We start from the raw sequence: 22,660 nt of genomic DNA on the forward strand, positions 1-22,660 counted from the left end.
GGATAAAGTGACGGGGACGACCGCCATCCAAAGGGTTCACTTAGAGACCCAGATTAACGCGTTGTCCGACAAGGCGGCGCGGAAAGCTAAGGATCTGGTGTAGCTGGGGAAGGCTCTTGAAAAGGAGACCTTAGCCAATGACACCTTTCGGCAGGAGAGGGACGAGGTTATCCTTAACACCCAACAATGGAAGGAGGGCTTTGAGGCGTCCGAAAAGCTAAAAGGGGACCTGACCCTTGCCCAACGGAACCTGGAGACGGCCCTCCAAGAGACGGAGGCCCTCAAGGCGGAGGTGGAGATGCTGAAGAAGAATGTCTCAGACTTGACTGAGCAGCTTAAGGCACCTCGGCCGCCCAGCCCCACCGAGATCGTCCGTATTGAACACAACGCCGAGGAGGGGTTGAAAAGCCACTTCTTCGAGGCGTTCGAGCTAATGGTGGAGGAAGGGGAGGCCGCCTATTATCAGGAGCGCTTCGCTAAGCGTCTCAACTTCGTCTACCTCAGAGAGCAGGCCAAGAAGGCCGGACAGCCTTCTCCCGAACTAGTTGTTACACTGGCCACTTCGGAGGAGAAGGAAGATGAGGAGGGTGAGGCGGACGAGGCGGAAGGCGAAGAAGGAGAAGAGACACAGCCTGCTGATAATGCATCCACTCTTGTCTTTGAGGATCCTGCCCAAGACAAAGACTTAGCTAAATAGAGCCCAAGTCCTCCTCCGGCCGTCCCTCACTTCAAGCCTTTCAGTCTTTAACTTCTGCTTTTGTTGAACGAAATTTTTTTATTTAGTGCCTCCTATTTTGAGCAGATTTGTAAGATATTTTGCCACCTTCTGAGTGGTTTTTATTAATGCAAATTTTTCCGCCTTCTAAGCGGTTTTCATTTTATCTGTTCTATACTTAGCAAATTTTTGCGCATTTTTACGCTTTTATGCTTTCGTATGAACATAGGGGGGTATGCCCCTTTATTCGGGTTTGATTGACCTGGTAGTTTTTATACCGTAAAGGGTATAACAACTAGCGAGTTAATCAAATCATAGTAATGATTGCCCTTGGATTAGGTGAAACGCCGAATCAACAACTTATGCGGCCGCTTGATGTGCCTCATGTGAGCCTGTCCGTTGAATCTATCGCTCGGACGTGCGCAGGAAATTTCAAGTAATATCTCAACTCAGAAATTTCTAAATTTGGCTGGGCTATTATGCCTAGGTATGCCCTTGACAGATTAAGGGTACCTGATACCTTAATCGTCCGCCCTTATGGGGGTTTACCTGTGACTTTCCAGTCATTATTCATATATATATATATATATATATATATATATATATATATATATATATATATATATATATATATATATATATATATATATATATATATATGTATATATAAATATATTTTGGTCCCTTGTGTCCATCTTGCTATATCATAAACAATTTTGTTCAGCTTTTATAGGCCGTGTTGCTATGTTGCAAGCCACATAGTTATGATTTTCACTCGGCCTTTCAAAAAGCATATGCAAAAGAAATCAGATAACTCAATAAGATAACAATGCCTGAATTTTTCATTAATGTGTCAAGATTACATTGTTGGGGTCGTACGGCTCTAATTACATTGCTTGGTCATTAAGACCTAGCTGTATGTACAGCTTTTTGGCTAAGTACAAAAGACTTTAAACATAATATTTTTTGAGATTGTCCGTGTTCCATGTTCGTGGAATTGGACGGCCTGACACGAGGATAAATGTAGGTCGTCCTATACCCTTTCCTAGAGCTAAAGAAAATTTATAAACACTCGACCAACCTAATACGATTATATGGTAAGTCAAGGGTCGAACCCAAGGGAATGAATAGGTGTAAGCTATAGCCTAGGTCAAGCTACTTCGAAGTTTGTGGGAAGATGCGGTTGGTAACTAAGGTATCAAGAAATCTAGATGAATCGAGAAATTCAATATACTAAACACTAGGGATATAGGTTCCACATGCAAGCTCAATTATTATGCTAATTGAAGGATCACTCAATCAATTCAAACATTGCAAAGGACAAAAAATAGTTGCAATCAAAGGAATTCAAGGGCTATCTCCTAGAAGACAAGCTAGGGATCACTATGAATGGCTAGCTAGGAAAATCACAATCAAATTCAATCAATTAAAGAAATTCTCAAATCAAGGGTTCATGTCATTGCAATTTGCAACGCAATCTAGATTAATCTTATAGGTTGATCACTCCTAATCTAATTAATCACATGCACAACTATGTCAACCAATTTAATTGCACCATTCAAATCAATTTAGCATCATCAACTAGCAAAAATCACCAATCAAGCATGCTTCCCCTTCTCCCTAGCAACTAATCTACTCACTAAACATGGTGGAATTAAGAAACAAAACAAATTCAATCAAATTCATATTCATTTAAAGCTAAATCAAAAGAAAATCAATCAATAAACAATTTCTAAAACAAGGAATGTAATCTTAATCAAAATCCAAGAAACTAGAAGGAATTGCATTAAAAGTAAATTAAGGGAAAGAAATCTTACAAACATTCATTGAATTGAAGAAGGAATTTCAAAAATAAATTGAAATCTAAGATCAAATTCAAGTACAAACAAGTAAATCTTAAGCTTCTCTCTCTACTTTCTCTCTCTACTATTTCTGGAAAAAAATCTCTCTAGTACACAGTTAAGTCGTCCTTTAAAAAGAAAGTCAAAAGCTATAAATAAGAAAAATCGAGCGAAGAGGGCCGCACAGGCCGTGCGCACGTAAAGCCCAGCCGCGCGCGCGCACAGCTTGGTCTGCGCACACGCACCCCTGTGCGATGCATAGGCTTTGGCTCCTTCGCTTGCTTGATCAAACTCCGCGCTCCCGAGAATCCCCATCATCAGTGCACTCGAGATGATGCCCGCGAACATGGCAGTCCCAAAATGAGCAAATCTACTTGATTATTTACCTACAAAACACAAATAAAACAAAGAGAGGAAGCGTAGCAAGGTAAAACTAACACTAAAATTATGAATTATCAACTAAAATTATGAAAAACTCGTAAAAACCAATCGAGAACTAAAGTGAATAATAAAAAATGGAAAATAAAATAAAACTAAAAGAATTATATGAAAATGAGAAGGAAAATAAAGAAAATGAACCTAAATCTTATTCTTTTGAGCGCCATAAACGACGCTCATTAAATTCCCCCAAGCTAAACTTTTGCTCGTCCTCGAGCAAAACAAATTCAACCCAAGGGAAAATGATGACACTACTCAAGCAAAGAAAGAAACAAGAAAATTAGGGAAGATGAGAATATACACTAACTCACTTTCGTAGGAATCACGGTCAATTTTAGCAACTAAAGACAAGCCATTTAAACCCCTAGATCGCTCTAGAGGACGAGTGATGCTCTCGTAAAGATTTCCAAAGAGGTTAACCTATAACTCTTTTTATTAAAAAGGAGGCAAAGTAAAAAGAAAAGAAAAGAAAAAGTTTAAAACCTTAAAAAGAAAAGAAATGCTTATACAAAGGCCTTTTGCACATGATCAAGGCACAAAGGATATCAAGCTTTCTAAAACAACAATGGTAAGCACGTTCTAAGATATCGAGGGTTAATTGAAACAGAGGGTATGCTAAGCGTAGAAAACTAATGAGGCGCAATCCACTTTCATCCCAACCAATCTAACCGCGTTCTCCCTAATGGCCTCAAATATTCCCTTAGTAAGCGTCTCTATGGTTCCACGAAGGAACCGGAAAAGAATAAAATTTGAGGGTTCTCGACATCTTGACCTTGCATCCCTTTTCTTTAGGCTTTAACTCATAATGCCCTCCCTCGGTGCATGACTCAACCACTAGGTCGAAAGGACTTTCCCAAAGGTTGTAACGTAAGGGCAAAAGGTTAGGGGTAGGCTTAAAATTTAGAATTTGGTGGTAGATTATGAAGCAAAGATTGGCCACACCTCAACACCAAAACCAAGAAGTCACCAAACAAAAACAAACTAAACCCCCAAGCTTATTCAAAGCTATATCCACAAGCATATATACAAAAAGCGTAAACGCTTCTCCCCCAAGTTAAAAGGAAGCATTGTCCTCAATGCGAGAAAAGGGAAAAGAAACAAATCATCTTTTTTTGAATTTTTCATTTTCTCTCCTTTTTTTTGTGTAATTTTCATTATATCAAAGCAATTGTCCTCGCCTCTTTTAATTTTGGACGGCTTTTTCGAGTATATTCAATTGCCATTATTCACAATATGTACAAAAGACGAGTTCGCATATAAATAAAACCAACTTCCAACTTTTTAGATCACAAACTCCAAAAGCAAGACCATTTGCTTCACAAAAACCAATAAAGGAACGAAAAGAAACAAAAGGTGCAAAGTTCTAAAGATGTGGCTTGAAAAGAAGGGGAATGGCTCAAATGGTTAGCAAGATGGCAAATGTAAACCCAATGAACTAAAAAGAAAGAAGAAAATCCTAGAAATGAAAAATTACCACCTGAAAAATGGCCTTTGTCATTCCTAGTTGGTTCGGTCTCGAGTTTGAGAATTATGAGTCCAAATTCAAGAGTAGGGATGCAAAGGTGGAGGATCCACGCCGCACATTCAAGAATGATGAAAGCTTGAAAAAGAGAAACCTCACACGGTTGTAGCAAAAACTTACTAAAGGTGTCAAATCCACCAAAGGAAGCAACTCCGTCTTACCACAAACCAAAAGAATCCGGCTTCAAGGCCCCAAAAGGTCTAAACCGCTACCTTAGCATACTCTATCCTAGAATCAACCAAAGATACTCTCAAACCGTGCAAACCATTATATTTAGGAAGAAAAATAGCCAATGTGCAAGTTCAAGTGGTATTAAATCCAAAGTAAAAGCAAAAACATTTATTCATATTCACAAAAACAAGGTTTTTTTTATTATATTTTTTAAGTTTTTTTTTATTACAAGAGAAAAGAGATAAAAAGAAAAGAAAAGAATAAGAAAAATAAAAAGAGAAAAAGGAAAGCATGAAGGAAGATGAAAACAAAAGAAAAAGAAGAAAAGGAAAATGAAATGAAAAATAGAAAGATATAGGAGAAGCAGAATGCAAAAAGGAAATAATGCTAACACACATAAATCCCAATCAACAAACAAGTGAACATTCAGACACAACGCCAATGTTCCCAAACACACTAGGGTGTTAAATAGCAAACAACCTCGAACCATTCAACTTCTCCTAGAACTAATCCTAGACTAAGCAACCTAGAAAAGAAAAAGAAAAAAGTAGAAAGATCTCACCGGGCGCCAAAGCTATTGCACATTAAACAAGGAGAAAGAGCACCTTTATGAATCGTCGAAATCCAAAGCATAAGCAAAAGAGCAAGGTTAGAAATAACAAAAAAAAACTATATACAAAGAAAATTGTTAGTAACTTCAATACAAAAGAAAAAAAGAAAATATAAAAGAAAATGTAGGAAAATAAAGAAAAATCTAGTAATAGCAGCAACAAGGGGCATAATCATAAGACTAAAATAGTATCAGGAGATAAGAAATCAGACAGTCATCGGCAGGAATCATCATAATAAAGACACAGAGAAACTCAGCAGACAACAAACAGCGAAACAAACAACAAACCAATAACCAGGCAGAGGAATCAGCAGAAATACAGCAGCATCATCATAAAACCGAACAACAGAAAGATCAATACCAGAAGCATAGGAGACCAGGAATGAACTACAAAAGCAGGGGGGGAATATGGTGAAGCATAGAAAAAGATGCAGAAAGCACCCCCAAGCTTAGACTGGACCACCCCCCTAACTCTAAACCTAAAGGCATATAGGCAATCGAGAAACATCATAAAAAAAACACAGAAGAAGGGGGGGCCATGGTAGTATCACTCCGCACTATGGTAAGGGGTAGAATGAGAACTCCCCTCACCGGTCTCCATCACATGACTAGAGCTAGCCATCTCACTCACATCCATGGGAGCCTTACCCCTTAACCTACCATTCCTCCTAGCTCTATCATCCTCAAAATAATGAGACCAATCATCTAAGACCGGCTCACCCGACCTACCCCACCGCCCAAAAGTCTCAGGGTCCAGAAAGGGCGAAGGATTAGCCGGATCATATGTGTAATCACAACCACCGGGCCGCCGATAGTCGTAAGTGGCCGGGGTGGTGCCTATGATAAAACTAGGGTGAACATGAGGGCCCTCCCAATAAGGGTAGCAAGGCCGAGGACCAATGGTAGGATCAAAAGGTTCCCACTAAGGAATAGGTCCTTGTTGGACCGGGATATAAGGGTAGTTCACATAGGGCTCGATTTCCCCTCTCTAAACATGCATATCGTACAATTGATTTGTATGATAGTCATAACCAAGATTAGAGGGTTGCAAAGAAGGCATATAATATAACACATTAGCAATAGAATCAATCCTAGCATGGATGGTTGACAAATCAAAAGTAGAAGGAGTAGAAGAGGGGGAAGAAATAGGTGTACCTTCCGGTTCAACTGTGGGAATAGTTTGAACATTCGATGAGAGAGCATTGGTCGAGCGGCTTCTTGTATGATTCTCCCTACGTCGAATAGAAGGAGCAATATCGCGCATTGGAGGCCTCCAAGATAAGGAGTCTTTCACTCTTGGTCGGGTGGTTGCCTCTTTGCATGGGATTAAAAACCATTCTTTAACCCGAGAAACTTTCCAAATGAAGACATCATCCTTCTTCGTACGATCGAGGAACTTTTGGTTCACAAGGGCGGAGATGTTGAGGAAATGAGAAGAAGATTTTTCTCGAGGATCAATAATTGGGGGAAGCTCATTTAACAAAGTCTTATAGTCTTCATTGATGCCTAGAGCTAGGATAGAAATCATCCCTCCCAATTGGATGCTCCCCGATAGGCTAACTCCATCACGAATATCCAATATTCGATTGATGAAGTGCTCTGTGAAATCCACCAAGTCAATCTCAAAGTCATTTTGGTCGGCTATCCATAACCAACAAAGCTCCTCTCGAGAGATAGCTCCCAAAGAGTCTTTGGAGCAAAGAGCGTAAGTGAGGAGACGGTTGAAATACCGCATAGCCGGATGAACCATGGAGGCGGTCTTTGAATTTTGAGGCTCATACTTCCCTTCCTCCGAGATACTTCTCCACCAACGTTGCTCATTATATCCATGATCCTCTGCCATTCTATCATGTGCCGGGTAGATACATTGTTCCGCGTCCGCGGCCCAAGGAAACTTGAAGTAAGAACAGAGTTGAGAATCCGTCAATGAGTGATCATGATTGAAAATTTGGAATGTCAAAATCATTGAGGAACCGTCACTCGATTCTCGGACTACCTCAAGAGAAGAAAGAAATTCATAGGTCACCCTAGCATAAGTAAGGGCGCTCAAATCCAAGAACTCCAAAAGATGAAGGCCATTTGCAAGAAGCCGAACATCCTCATCTATGCTGAGAAACTTGGTTGTTGCTTGATCGTAAAATCTTGTTGGTCTAAACTTTCTCTTGGATAGACATTTGAAACGATCCCAATGAGATTCTTTAGAAAACTCAATGCCATATGTCTCTTCTACCTCGTGTGGAGGTGGAACAACATGCCTTGGTTTGCTAGAACTTGATCTTGCCCGCTTCTTGTGACGGATTAGAGCCATCTACAAGAAGAAGAACAACTCATGAGCAAATCTTACATATATCATTTTTCAATAAGAAACATAAGTAATTGCTCAAGAATCAAGCACAAAAGCAATTATCACAAAGTAGAAACAAGTAAGAGACCAACTCATGATATGGCTACATATGAACAAAATGCCATTAATATAGAATCTTAAATATGAAACAAGTAAGCATGGATTAAAGACAAAAATGAACATAAGAGACCAAATCATGAGTCAAATTGAACAAAATAACCTCAAGCATTGAATTATCAAAGCAATAAAACCATTATAAAGAATACCCATGAAAGAGAAAATGACCAACAATGGTGAATCAAGGAATCAAGCAAATTATACAAATTCATCATGAAAAAGCTTCAATTTAACACTCAATGATATCATTCAACACAAATTACAAGTTAAAGGAACTAACAATGGATTTCTACCATGAAAGCAAAAACAAGGTTTCAAGCTTGAACAATGAGGAACAAGATGACTAGAAAATAAGAAATTATACCTCAATGTAGCCTTGAATTACTAGCAAATTGCCCAAAATGAAGATTTAAGAACAAATAGAACACCCAAAGATAAGTTCCAAACCTCAACACAAATCCTCAAAATTCCGGAAATTAACCCAAAATTTTCGAATTTTTGATTTGAATATCTGGAATTTTTCTTGTAAAATTCGAAAATTAGATGAGTTAAATGTAATTTGAGGTTAGAATGAGAAAAAAAAAAAGTGAAATTGATATGCTTTTGCAAGAAAAAAAAATAATAGGGTTTGATGAGAGAATAGAGTAGGGAAAGCTAGGAAAAATCGGGGAGAGAGAAAGGGGAAATAAGGTGAATAGCCTGGGGTTATAAGGGGGGCTGGCGCGCGCCAGGCTGCTGCGTCTGGTGCGTGCGCGCAGGAGCCTGGTGCGTGCGTAGCGCCGGGGCTGGTCTTGCGTTGGCCGGAGACAAATGCTAAAAACCCCTGCCTACCTGGTGCGTGCGCGCAGGCAGGGGGTGCGTGCGCACCAGGTAGGGCTAGTTATGCTAAAAAATTCAGGCCAAACTCTGACCCATGTGGTGCGCGCGCACAAGAATGGGGTGCATGCGCACCAAGGGGGTACGGGGATGGTTCAAAAACCGGCAATTTTTGCCAAAGTAAGTGAAAAATTTCTGACCCCTTTGGTGCGCACCCATGTGGTGCGCGCGCGTAGACTTTGGTGCGCGTGCACCAAGCAAGAATATGTCAGCCATGAATATACTCTCGTGTTTGCATAAGGGGATATTTGAAAGCGCATTCGAAAAAGAGAAGAATATCAATAAATGCATACATGAGAGCATAAACCCCAACAATATTCCACTTAAACTTAACCAAACCTCGAGAAAGCTTGAAATAACACCAAAATTGTTGAAAATTGTCTCCGAATCAATCTCACAGTACCTAAAATCAAGAAAACAATTAAAAAGAAAGAGAAATAAGAAAAATCTCAAAGATAAAAGAAATATAGAAAAAGGTAAAATCAAAAGAAAAAGGTTAAAAAACCGGGTTGCCTCCCGGGTGGCGCTTGTTTAACGTCATAGCTCGACGTCCTCCACCAATCAAGGTGGTTGTCGGAAAAGCAATAAGTGAACAAGGCCAACAAAAGCACCGTCGAAATACTTCTTCAGACGATGGCCATTGACCTTAAATGGAGAAGAATAATTCATCATTGAGACCTCTACAACACCACTTGGAAAAACATTCTTGACCAAATAGGGACTGCTCCATCTTGACATGAGCTTTCCGGGAAACAACTTCATTTTTGAAATTTAGAGAAGAACCTTATCGCCAACACAAAAATCTTTCTTCTCAATAAGCTTGTCATGTGTTTCCTTGGAACGAGCTTTATACACACTAGCACAATTATAAGCATCAAACCGAAGCTCATCTAACTCATGAAGATCTAACCACCTTTTCTCCCCCGCACTTGCCAAGTCAAAGTTTATCTTCTTGATTTCCCACAAAGCACGGTGTTCAATTTCAACTGGGAGATGGCATGACTTGCAGTAGACTAGGCGGTATGGAGTGGTACCTATGGGGGTCTTAAAAGCCGTTCGATAGGCCAAAAGAGCATCATCCAACTTATCCGACCAATCCTTTCGATTTCTCGCAACCGTCTTTTCAAGGATAAGTTTGATTTGACGATTAGAGACTTCCACTTGACCGCTTGATTGAGGATGATATGGGAGGCCGAATCTTTGATGGACCCCATGCTTTCTCAACATCTTTTGAAAGGCATGGTGAATAAAATGAGAACCGTTGTCGCTTATCACCACCTTGGGAACCCCAAATCTTGGAAGTATTATCTTCTTAAACAACTTCATAACCAACTTGTGGTCATTAGTTGGGGAGGCAAAGGCCTCAACCCACTTATACACGTAATCGACCGCCACAAGAATATATTGATTTCCGAAAGATGAGGGGAATGGTCCCATAAAATCAATACCCCACACATCAAACACTTCCAACTCAAGTATGGGTTGTTGAGGCATTTCATTTCTCTTGGAGATGTTCCCAACTCTTTGACATCGGTCACATGTCTTGACAAAGCCCCATGAATCCTTAAAGAGATGTGGCTACCATAATCCGCATTGAAGGACCTTAGTGGCAGTCTTAGAGACACCCATATGGCCCCCGCTTGGATCCAAATGGCACATTTTCAAGACACTAGGCACTTCTTCGTTTGGCACACAACGTCTAAGTTAACCATCGACCCCACGCTTGTATAAGATGGGATCGTCCCACACATAATGCCTTGCCTCTCTCTTGAGCTTCTTTCTTTGATTCTTAGAAAAAGAAGGAGGAAACTCCCCACATGCGAGAAAGTTCACTAACTCGGCAAACCATGGGAGTTCCCTTGCTTCAATAGCATACAAGATATCATCAAGCATTCTATCCTCAATTGGAGAACCATCATCTTGAATTTGAAAATCTTCCAAACGAGAAAGATGATCCGCCACAACATTTTCCGCTCCTCTTTTATCCCTAATCTCAATGTCAAAGGTTTGGAGCTCAAGAACCCACCGAATCAACCTTGGCTTGGACTCTTTCTTAGCAAAAAGATACTTGAGAGCCGCATGATCCGTGAAGACAATGGTTTTGGAACCCAATAGATAACAACGGAACTTCTCAAAAGCATGAACTATAGCCAAAAATTCCTTCTCCATTGTAGTGTAATTCCTTTGAGCTCCATTTAGAGTCTTGGACATATAATAGATCACATGAAGTTTCTTATCCACTCTTTGACCCAAAACACTTCCTATTGCCGAATTGCTTGCATCACACATCAACTCAAATGGTAAATCTCATCTTGGAGCTTGAACAATAGGAGTAGAGATTAGAGCTTTCTTTCTTCAACTTATTGAATGCCTCCAAACACTTATCATCAAACACAAAGCCGGCATCTTTTTGAAGAAGATCATTAAGAGGCTTTGCAATGAGCGAGAAATCCTTTATGAATATTCTATAAAACCCGGCATGCCCTAAGAAAAATCTCACTCCCTTTACGTTCACCGGAGGTGGAAGTTTTTTAATGACTTCAATTTTAGCTTTATCCACCTCTATCCCCTTATGAGAGATCTTGTGGCCAAGGACTATGCCTTCCTCCACCATGAAGTGACATTTTTCCCAATTCAAGACCAAGTTCACCTTCTCACACCTTGCAAGACATTTTTCAAGGTTTTCAAGGCATGCCTCAAATGAAACACCTCCTACGGAGAAGTCTTCCATAAAAACCTCCATCTCCTCTTCCAACATATCTCCAAATATACTCATCATGCATCTTTGAAATGTCGCGGGAGTATTGCAAAGGCCGAATGGCATTCTCCTATAAGCAAATGTACCATATGGACAAGTGAAGGTTGTTTTCTCTTGGTCATCTGGGTGGATAGGGATTTGGAAAAATCCCGAATAACCATCAAGAAAATAATAGAACTTGTGCCTTGTTAGTCTTTCAAGCATTTGATCAATAAAGGGAAGGGGGAAATGATCTTTCTTTGTTGATGTGTTTAGACGTCTATAGTCTATACACATCCTCCATCCCGTGACCGTCCTCGTCGGAATGAGCTCACCTTTCTCATTCTCAACGACGGGCATACCTCCCTTCTTTGGGACAACGTGAACGGGAGAAACCCACCTAGAACTAGAAATGGGGAATATGATTCCCTCATCCAAAAGTTTGGTGATCTCCTTTTTCACTACCTCTCCCATTTGGGGGTGTAGCTTTCGTTGCCTCTCAATAGAAGGTAAAGCACCCTCCTCAAGAGTTATGTCATGTGTACATAAAGCGGGGCTTATACCTTTGAGGTCATCAATGGTATAACCCAAAGCACTTCGGTGCTTTTTCAAAACACCACACAACTTTTGAGCTTGATGCTCACTCAAAGAAGAGCTAACAATCACGGGAAAAGTGGAGTTGGGTCTTAAAAATTCATACCTAAGGTGTGATGGAGGAGGTTTGAGCTCAACCATTGGAGCACCTTTACCTTCCTTCGATGTTGCCACTTGCAATGATTCTTGGCTAGAAATGCTCAAACACATTTGCCCTTCATCATCCTCAAAGCTTCCATTGAGCAAATCTTCATACAAACCCATCTCCTTGTTTGGGGTACCTATCTTCTCCTTATTTAACAAAACATTCTCAAGAGCATCGTTAGAAGTGAGCAATTGCTCATGCATGGAAGACACAGCATGATCGAGAGAATCAATTAACATACAATTTTCTAGAGAAGAACTTGGATACTTCATGCTATCATTTAAATCAAATTCTATCACTTCATCCCCTACTTTGAGCGAAATTTTAGCACTTTTTACATCTATCAAAGCACCCGAAGTAGCAAGGAATGGTCTCCCTAGAATGATTGGAATGTTAGCATCTTCGTCTATCTCATTCACCACAAGGCATTCTCAATTTGCATTTTATAAATGGCACAAGGGATGGAAAAGTTTCTAGGGTCTTTTAGCTTAGGTGGCATCTTGTTCATGATAATTTCACTACAATTCTCGGTCAAGTTCACCATCTCTACACCATCACATGTTCTCCTACCACTCAAAATGTCTTTGAGGAATTTTGCGTAGTTGGGCATTTGGGTGACAACTTCGGTAAATGGTAAAGAGAGGTGAAGTTGCTTAAGGATGACAATAGCATTGACCGGTCTCTTGGGATCTAGGCCTTGGGAAGGTAAAGAAGAAGGACTAGCATGGTCTTTCAAAGCATTAGCAAGTTGAGAAATCTGATTTTCAAGCATCTTATTATGAGTCATCATTTCATTAAATTTCTTATCACTTACGGTCATGTAAGTGTTCAACAACTTTGTTTGATTTTCAATGATTTCTTCCAAATTTGTTCTATGTGAAGAAGAAGAGGACTAAACATAGGAATTATCATTTTGGGCCTTTGGAGCAAATCCGGGTGGAGGGCCTCTTTGAGCATTGTTTTGAAAATTGCCTCTACCTTGATTGTTCCAATTACCCTTACTTTAATTTTGACCATAACCTTGATTATGGTTACCGCTTCCTTGATTATGATTTCCATAACCTTGGTTTGGATTACCATAATTTTGGTTTTGATTTTGGCGACTATAACCTTGATTGTTATAGTTACCTCGAGAACCTTGGTTCCTATAACCACCACCTTGGTTATAGTTGTCAAAATTGCCATGATTGTTGTAAATCCTATTCCATTGACCTCTTTGATTCTCAAACCTAGAATCATGATTATTTGACACATAGTTCACATCCTCATTTCCATCTTGATCATCACAAACATCCATACATGCATGAGGGCAACTAGAAACATCATGCTCATACGGCCCACAATCATCACAAAACAAGCATCCACTAGGCATGTTATTAGAAGAAGGAAGGAGTTGAGAATTAGAAGACGTACCTCTCCCCTTAGTTTGGGAGGGAAGACTTGAAACTTGGTAGGTAGCACTTTCCAACTTTGCCTTGATAGCGGACATCTCCTTCCCTAAGTTTGTCATTTGAGAGGATAGATTGTTGATTGCATTAAGATGATCAACCAAGTACACCGAAGAGCTACTCTTGCTAGTTGACTCTCTTTCTCCATCTTGACAATCTCTATAATACCTCACTACATCCTCAATTATGTCCACCACTTCCTCTTCCATTTTTTTCATGATAGGACCTCTGGCTCCTCCATCTAAACATGATTTTCCTTGAGGGCTAAGACCTCCATAAAAGATTTGAATGATTTGATAGGTTGGAATTCCGTGATGAGGACATTCTCTTTGATACTCCTTGTATCTCTCCCATGCTTCATAGAGGCTCTCATTTGGCTTTTGCTTGAAACCTTAAATCAAAGCTCTAGCTTCCGCCGTCGGGATAGAATTTCCTTGGTGACCTCATCCCATGTCCTTAGAGAATTCGGCTTTACCTCCTTGTCTAGCCATTCCAAAGCACGACCTATGAGAGAAAAGGGAAAGAGCTTGAGGCGGATGAATTCTTGGGAAATTTCGTTCACCTTGATAGTATTGCAATACTTCTCGAACTCCTTGAGATGGTTTAGTGGGCTTTCATGCTTGGCCCCACTAAATTGTCGCCTCTCTATCAAAGTGATCATTGCCGGTCTTATTTCAAAATCATTTGCCGGTGTTGTAGGTGGAGCAATCCCACTCTCAAATCTATATGCACCGGGAATCCCCAATTCTTTCAATGCCACTCTCGGATTTTCTCCCATTCTTGCTTTTTCTTCTTGTTGTGCCTCTTCTTCACTTGAAATGCTAGGGCTCAAAGATCGTCTAGCACTCCTCAACCTTGCAATAGTTCTCTCAATTTCCGGATCAAATGGCACTAGTGAATGATCACGTTCTCTATGCATAAAATCTCAAAATAAATGGTTAGTAGCACGGCTACAAATGTAGCCTTAAAGAAAATCTTTTTGTATTTTCAATTAATGGTGAAATAGACTTAACAACTATAACAAAGCACCAATATCACTCCCCGGCGACGGCGCCATTTTTGACACGAGGAAAATGTAGGTCGTCCTCTACCCTTTCTTAGAGCCAAAGAAAATTTATAAACACTCGACCAACCTAATAAAAGTATATGGTAAGTCAAGGGTCGAACCCAAGGGAATGAATAGGTGTAAGCTATAGCCTAGGTCAAGCTACTTCGAAGTTTGTGGGAAGATACGGTTGGTAACTAAGGTATCAAGAAATCTAGATGAATCGAGAAATTCAATATACTAAACACTAGGGATATAGGTTCCACATGCAAGCTCAATTATTATGCTAATTGAAGGATCACTCAATCAATTTAAACATTGCAAAGGACAAACAATAGTTGCAATCAAAGGAATTCAAGGGCTATCTCCTATAAGCCAAGCTAGGGATCACTATGAATGGCTAGCTAGGAAAATCACAATCAAATTCAATCAATTAAAGCAATTCTCAAATCAAGGGTTCATGTCATTGAAATTTGCAATGCAGTCTAGATTAATCTTATAGGTTGATCACTCCTAATCTAATTAATCACATGCACAACTATGTCAACCAATTTAATTGTACCATTCAAATCAATTTAGCATCATCAACTAGCAAAAATCACCAATCAAGCATGCTTCCCCTTCTCCCTAGCAACTAATCTACTCACTGAACATGGTGGAATTAAGAAACAAAAATCACCAATCAAGCATGCTTCCCCTTCTCCCTAGCAACTAATCTACTCACTAAACATGGTGGAATTAAGAAACAAAAATCACCAATCAAGCATGCTTCCCCTGCTTTTTCAAGCTTGCGCTTGATACCATTGGAGATCAACTTGTTGTAGGCCTCTACTTGGCCGTTGTCTTGTGGTCGACCGACTGAGGTAAAGCAATGAGCTATACCCTGGTATCCCAACCATCCCTTGAGCTGGCGTGTTTCAAAATGGGGCCTATAATTGAACACCATTGACTGAGGTACTCCATGGCGGGTAATTATGTTCTTCCATATGAAAGCTGACACATCCGTCCACTTAATGCCCCGGATGGCCTCGGCCTCGACCCACTTCGTGAAGCAGTCTACTGCTACCAACACATATCGCCTTTGACCAGACACTGGTGTGTACGGACCCAAGATGTCCATGCCCCATTTTGCAAAGTGGATTGGACTACTTATGGCCGATAAACTATTGGTTGGGCAATGAATTAGGGTTGCGAACCTCTGGCACTTGTCACATTTCTTTACCATTTTCATGGCGTCTGATTTCAGGCTCGGCTAGTAGTATCCTAAGTGGGTGGCCTTTTCAGCCAAAGCTCGTCCTCCAATGTGGGAACCACAATGCCCCTAGTGGAGGTCGTCCAGCATATCATGCCCCCTCTCAAGGGTAATACACTTCAGATAAGGCTTCACAACATCTTTCTTAAATAACTCCCCCTTCTCATCTCGAACCAGGCTGCTCTTTTTTTCATCAGCCAGCTCTCTCTTTCGGATCGGCCGGGAGCAATCCATCCCTAAGGTAGGAAATGATTCCATCCATCCAAGTTGAGCTTCTATCAATGATCTGTACTAGCTCGGCATGAATACTCCTCTTTTCCTTTACTTCCCAAAACACTGATCTGGGAGTATTACATGATGCTGAGGATGCTAATTTGGACAGGGCGTCCGCTTGATGATTGGACGAACGGGGAACTTGCTGCAGGGTAAAGTGCTCTAGACCTTTGGCTTCTTCTTTTACCATTTTCAAGTATTCATCATGGTCGGCTCCTTGGCTTCAAAATTACCATTAACTTGGTTGACTATAAGCTGGGAATCCGAGCTTATATCAACTTTTTTTGCCCCTGCCGCCTTACACATTCTAAGGCCGACCAGCAACGCTTCATACTCGGCCTCATTATTGGAGGCTTAGAACTGAAATCTCATTGCATATTCAAACTTATCTCCCTGTAGAGATTGACAGATAATCCCGACGCCGCACCCGACCGCCGTTGCACTACCATCTACATATACTTTCCAGATCTGGTCTCCAACCGATTGTAAATCTGGCCGTGTCATCTAAGCCAAAAAATCAGCAAAGGCCTGCCCCTTTATAGCTTTCCTGCGCTCGAACATGATGTCAAAGCCTCTCAGCTCTAAAGCCCATTTAAGCATGCAGCCACTAGCTTATAAAGTTGCAAACGGTTTCTTGAGTGGTTGATCTGTGTAGACCACAATTGAATGTGCCAGGAAGTACGGCCGCAACTTCTTTGATGCCATGTACAATGCTAGACCAAACTTTTCAACAGGGGGATACCTAAGCTCGGCGTTGTGTAGCACAGACTGATAAAATAGACTGGGATCTGGTGGCCGTCCCTTTCAGCAAGCAGGACGGCACTTAAAGACTGTTCTGAGATGGCGAGATAAATGTACAACTTCTCATTCTTGAGTGGACTGACGAGTCGAGGTAATGTATGCAGATGACTCTTTAACTGTACGAATGCTTCCTCAGCTTCTTCCGTCCACTCAAACATGGCTTTCTTTTTGATAGTTTGAAAAAGGTATCGGCATTTGTCCCCTGATCTTGACAGAAATCGACCGAGTGCTACTAAATAGCCGGTCAATCTTTGCACCTCTTTAATTGTTCTTGGGGACTTCATGTCCAAGACAGCTTGAATTTTTTCAGGGTTAGCTTCGATTCCACGTTGATCAATCAAAAATCCGAGAAATTTACCAGACTCAACGCCAAAGACACATTTCTTCCGGTTTAACATCATCTTATGCCGCCTGAGTTCGGTAAATGTTTCCCGAAGATCATTTAGATGGTCGGTCGGCTCCTTTGACTTGACAACTATGTCATCAATGTACGCCTCCATATTCCGGCCGAGTTGATCTCTAAAGACTGTATTGACCAGCCGCTGAAATGTAGCTGGCGCATTCTTGAGGCCAAATGGCATAACTCTGTAACAGTACAACCCCTGCTTGGTCACAAATGTAGTCTTCTCTTGATCTTCTTCCCATAAGGGAATTTGATGGAATCCAGAGTATGCGTCCATGAAGCTCATTAGGGCATGCCCGGCAGTGGAATCAATTAGGCAGTCGATTTTAGGCAAGGGAAAGCTATCCTTAGGGCATGCCTTGTTCAAATCTGTATAGTCCACGCACATCCTCCAAGTCCCATTCAGCTTTTTTACAATAACTACGTTAGCTACCCAATCTGGGTAGTAGCATTGCCGAATGAAACCAGAATCCAACAGCTTTTTCACTTCAACTGCGGCCGCTTGATTCCTCTCTTCTCCATGATTTCTTTTCTTCTGGAGGACAGGTTTAATGACAAGATTCACAACCAACTTGTGCACGGCCAGGTTAAGGCTTATGCCTGGCATTTCACCAACTTCGAATGCAAACACATCTTTAAACTCTCTCAGTGGCTAAACTACCTCATCTCCAAGCAGACCCATAGCTATAGTGCCTACACTGACCGTCGAACGTGGTTGAGTGGGGTCGAGCACCACTCTTGGTGATCGCCGGCCGGTTGGGGTCTCAGCTCTTCAGGCTGGCCGACGGTCATTAACTGCTATGCCTGGTCGGCCATGGCCTGCTTTTGCTTCTAGCCGACCTGGTATGCTTGGAGTGGGGGTTCTTCCCCTTTTGACTCGAACGGTGTTCCATGTCCACGAATCGTTTGCTTAACAACTAGCTGATTACATTCTTTTGCCATCTTCTGACTTCTTTGAATCGAACCAATTTTTTCGTCCAATTGGGTGAATAATAGCCAGTCAATTCTTTCACCACTAAGAATCGGACGACCATATCCCTTTCTTCTCCTTTCTACCCAAATCGGACTGGAAAATCTATCTGTCCGATTGGGTGAATAATGCTTCCTCCAAACCCCATTAAGGGATGAGTGATGTCTTTTAGAGCATCTTCTAGGAACTTTAAATTCTTCAGGGCGGCCAAGCTGATAATATCGGACGAGCTGCCCGTATCTATCAGTATTTGACCCGCTTTCAAGTTGGTTATCTTCATGATAAACACCATAGGATCGTTGTGCAGGGCTTTAAGCTCCCCTCGGTTGGCCTCACTAACGGTTACTTCAGGGAAGGGTTCGACCTTCACCGCGTCCGCCTGCATCACCTTTCCCAAGTTCCAAGCATTCTGCTTGATTCCCTTCATGGTGGGGCCGCTTGAGGCGAATCCCCCCGATATTACAGCCACAAAGCCTAAATCGGTACTATTCCCATCATCTTCCTTGTCATTTTTCTTTTTCCTTTTAGACGTATTATTTGTCCGTGTATAAGTGAATTTGGACTTCATCACAAAAGTGTTCAGCATGCCCTTTTCGGTTAGCTTGTCCAATAGTCTCTTTAGATTGATACAATCGTTTGTATCATGCCCCACATCTTTGTGGTAGTGGCAGTACTTGTTTTTGTTCCTGTACTGGGCCGACCCTCTTAACGTCTAGGGCTTTTCAAACTCGAACTTATCCTTGATTTCCATCAAGATAGAGTAACAATCCTTGTTGAACTTGTACTAGGGCTCGTACGTCTTGACTTTCTTTTATTTTGGTTGTTGGCCGTCAGCCACCCAAACTTCTTTCCTTTTTCTTCCTTCCTTCTTTTTACCGGCCGAGTCTTGCTGAGTAGATTGTTTCTTCTCAGCCCCCTCGGCCGGTGCCTCTACTTTTGTAAGCGAACAAAAGTCGGCTGCTTCAATGTAGGCCTCGGCTTCCCGCAAAACGCCTTCGTACGTCCGAACCTTTTTCCTTACCAAATCAAACTTAAAACCATTATGCCTTAATCCCCGGAGAAATTCAGAGTAAGCCATTTCATCCGGAAGATTATGAATATGGGCTTTTTCTTGGTTAAATCTTTGGACGTACGAACGTAGGCCCTCATTTTTTCCTTGCACAACTGTTGCCAAATTGAGACTTGTCTTTCGAGGTGGTATATTGTAAGAGAAATTCCCCACGAACAACAAACTGAGTGTGGTAAAGCAATTGATACACCCGGCCGGAAGGCAATTAAACCAATCATGTGCCACACCCTTCAAAGTGACCGGGATGCATTTGCACCAGGTAGCGTCATCTACGCTTTGCAAGTACATTAGGTTTCTGTACGAAGTGATGTGTTCCTCGGGGTTACCCGTACCATCATAGGCGCCCACAAGTACACTCTTCACCTTCGGCGGCTGAGGAGCGCTTAAAATTTCTTGCGAAAACGGAGGCGGCTTATCTCCTAGAGTCAGCAAAAGCATCTTCCAATCAATTGGCTGGGGCTGGACGGACTTTCCGGCCAAATAGTGAGTCTGGCCGAACGTCTGGCCAAATGGCCTGTATTGTCCGAAGACCTGGGGACTCGGCTGCAGAATGCCGTTGAAACCCTAGGGGGACTAATGCTGAAGCAGTTGTACTGGAATGGGGGTTAGAGTACGAAAAGCCTAACTCCTGGTGGAGATGGCCGAGTTGCTATGTTGGGAAAGAGAGTGGTTAGAAAATTCATCTGGCATTGTGGGAGTGGAGGTCGTGTCTGAGTAAGCGGCACGTTCCCGTTGTTTATGCCGAAGGTAGTCTCTCGCATCTTTCCAGCGTCGAGACGGCTCTGTCTCCTCTCTTCAAGGCTGTCTTCCCCTCCCCCCCAGCCGACTGGGTTTTCGACAACAAACTAGACAAATTCGTCCTTGGCACCCTAGGAGACCTTCCATTGGGCCGACGAAATGGGGTGTTCCCAGCATCTGTTGCATTGGTTGCTCTGTTTTGAGTTTTCTTTGGAGCTCTTTCTCCCTCCTTTCTGGGCATCTGTCTAGAGGTAGAAGCTTTGATGCTCTCAAACTCCTTCAGAAGTTTGTTGAGTACGGTCTGTAAGGAAGCAGCAGTAACTGGAGGATCATCGACCTCTTGAAATGAGGCGGTCAAAGGATCACTAGAATGAATTGTAGGGACTATATCCTCTACATGACCGTCCTCGCCTGAACGAGGGCCAGTATTAGGTGTCTGACCATCTATTGCCATACAGAGTATCCCCACAGATGGCGCCAAATGTTTCGAGTGTTTTTTAGATCTCCCCGGATACTGGTCGCGCTCTTCAGGCAATGAGACTCGGACACCTGCAAAATGAACGAATATTCCTTTACCGGAATATTCGCCTCCGACGATCAAGTTAGAGATCTGAAACGGAAAAGCTAGAGAGATAAAGTAGAAGAGAAGTTAGAGCTATTTTATGCTTTTTTATGTAATGTCGTAATCCACCCCTTCCATCATAAATGATTGGGTTATTTATAGGAGTGGGAGTTAGTGCCCCTTTAAGGTTTGTAACCTAAAATTCCATGACATTATTAGCAGCGCAATCAGGAGGTGCCACGCGTAATACGGGGACGACGTTTTGCGGCTTTCAAGAATATTTCTCGGGAGTTAGGCTATGATGCAATAAGGCCTTTTTATGCTGATTTCAGGTGCTCTTTTTAGCATTGGACACGCGTCATCTTCCCATAGGGACACGTGTCACCCTTTGACTGGGCCACGTGTCACTACTGGATTACACCACGTTTATGGGGTATTTTTACCCTAAACAAAGGATAACTTTCCTTTATTTTTACGTTATGCCGGTTGTAACCCTTTTGTCTTATTTGTAGAGTGGGAGCAAGACTATCCCCCGCTCTATCTAAAAAATGTTCAAACGGCCAGGGGTGATCTGAGAAGATCCCCGGCCAAGGTAGGAAAGAAAAATCCCTCCCAATCTATCTCTGCTGCTGTGCCTGACCAGCCATGGCCTACAACCGGAGGAAAAGGCCCAACTGTACTGAAGGCTCTGAGCGAAAGCGCAGAGAATTCAAGAAAAATGTTGGAAGCCTCTACGGCGTCGAAGGGTAGCATGCCACCTAATGCTGCAGTCCGCATTGCAGCGATTGACGAGTGTGGAACCTCGCAACCCAAAGATCAAGGTAAGGAAGGTTGCTTTCAACACCCATGGTCGCTTGACTTTATGCGAGTCAAAACCCAAGCGAGCTCATTTGGAGAACTGCTCAGCAGCCGGCATAATATAGGTGCCGCCTATGCTGCTTTCTCACCACATCCTTCTTATGGTGCAGATGTCTCCTCTAGTCAGCCTGATGTTCAGCAATTCGCCAAGAGGATGCTGAGGACCATTACCAAGTCTGAGAAAGCTCAAGTGCCGGGAGTATAGTTAGTTAATTTTGACCAAATGCTAGCCCTACTAGTTGAGGTAACTAAGCTTAACCCAAGTGTATTTTTAATCTTCACACTTATCTTCTAACCCCACTTTTTACCGTCTGTATTATACAGGAGATGCTGAGGGTAGACGGGCTAAAGACCCCGTTTAGGAAGAAGTAGGAGGAGGTAATGACGCTAATTAGAGGCCCACAAAATGCCCTCAAGTCTGCTCAATATCAAAATACCATGAGTGAAATTGAGATTAAAGCTTCAAAGTTTAAACAAGAGGAGCTGATCAAGACTTTGACGGCTACAGTGGAGGAAGCCTATACCAAAGCTACCAACTTAGAGTTGGCGCTCAAAAATGCTCAGTCTGATTTAAAGGCTTTGGAAGGGGCGGACCAGGAAAACACCCAACTCAGGAATAAAAATAGCCGTCTCGAGCTTGACATTGTTCAAATGAGGAATGCTCATCAAGAGGAGATCTCCAAGGAGCAGAACCGGCTGGTGGCGGAGAATAAGAGGGATACGGAGGCCCTCTTGAAGCTGGCTTGGGATCTTGTCCACCCCAATGCCGACTGAGAGTTCTTCAAGCTTCGGTACCAGTATGCCACTGAGGTGTAGGATGTCGAGAAGCTAAAGGAGACGGCGCCGCCTCCATTTAAAGAATGGGCCCTTGCCCAAGGCATTGAGATTGCCTCGGACGAGGAGGAAAAGCCAAACTAAGAAGCTCCGGTTGACCCCAGCCAGGCTCAGCCCGAGAAAACTGCAGAAGACCTCCCGCTCAGCGAGACCCAGGCGGTGCCTCCTCCCCTACAACCCTAAGTTCTCAGCAGCAGTATTCCAATAGTATCTTCACCTGCCTACGCGCCTTATATCTTTGTATTTTTACGGACTAAGGAGTCGGGTAACAACAATTTTATGGTCTTTTTTCGGATT

The 22,660-nt window shown here is 42.1% G+C and overlaps 1 non-coding gene across 1 annotated transcript; it reads left to right on the plus strand.

Moving 5' to 3' along the window:
* Positions 1-13,864: 13,864 nt before the first annotated feature.
* LOC145577164 (small nucleolar RNA R71) lies at positions 13,865-13,970 on the plus strand. The gene has a single exon (XR_014098649.1). It is a non-coding gene; the product is annotated as a small nucleolar RNA R71 (small nucleolar RNA).
* The last annotated feature ends 8,690 nt before the right edge of the window (positions 13,971-22,660 follow it).

The sequence above is a fragment of the Chenopodium album genome, chromosome 13 (assembly GCF_948465745.1).
Source record: "Chenopodium album chromosome 13, dcCheAlbu1.1, whole genome shotgun sequence".
NCBI classification, from domain to species: domain Eukaryota; kingdom Viridiplantae; phylum Streptophyta; class Magnoliopsida; order Caryophyllales; family Amaranthaceae; genus Chenopodium; species Chenopodium album.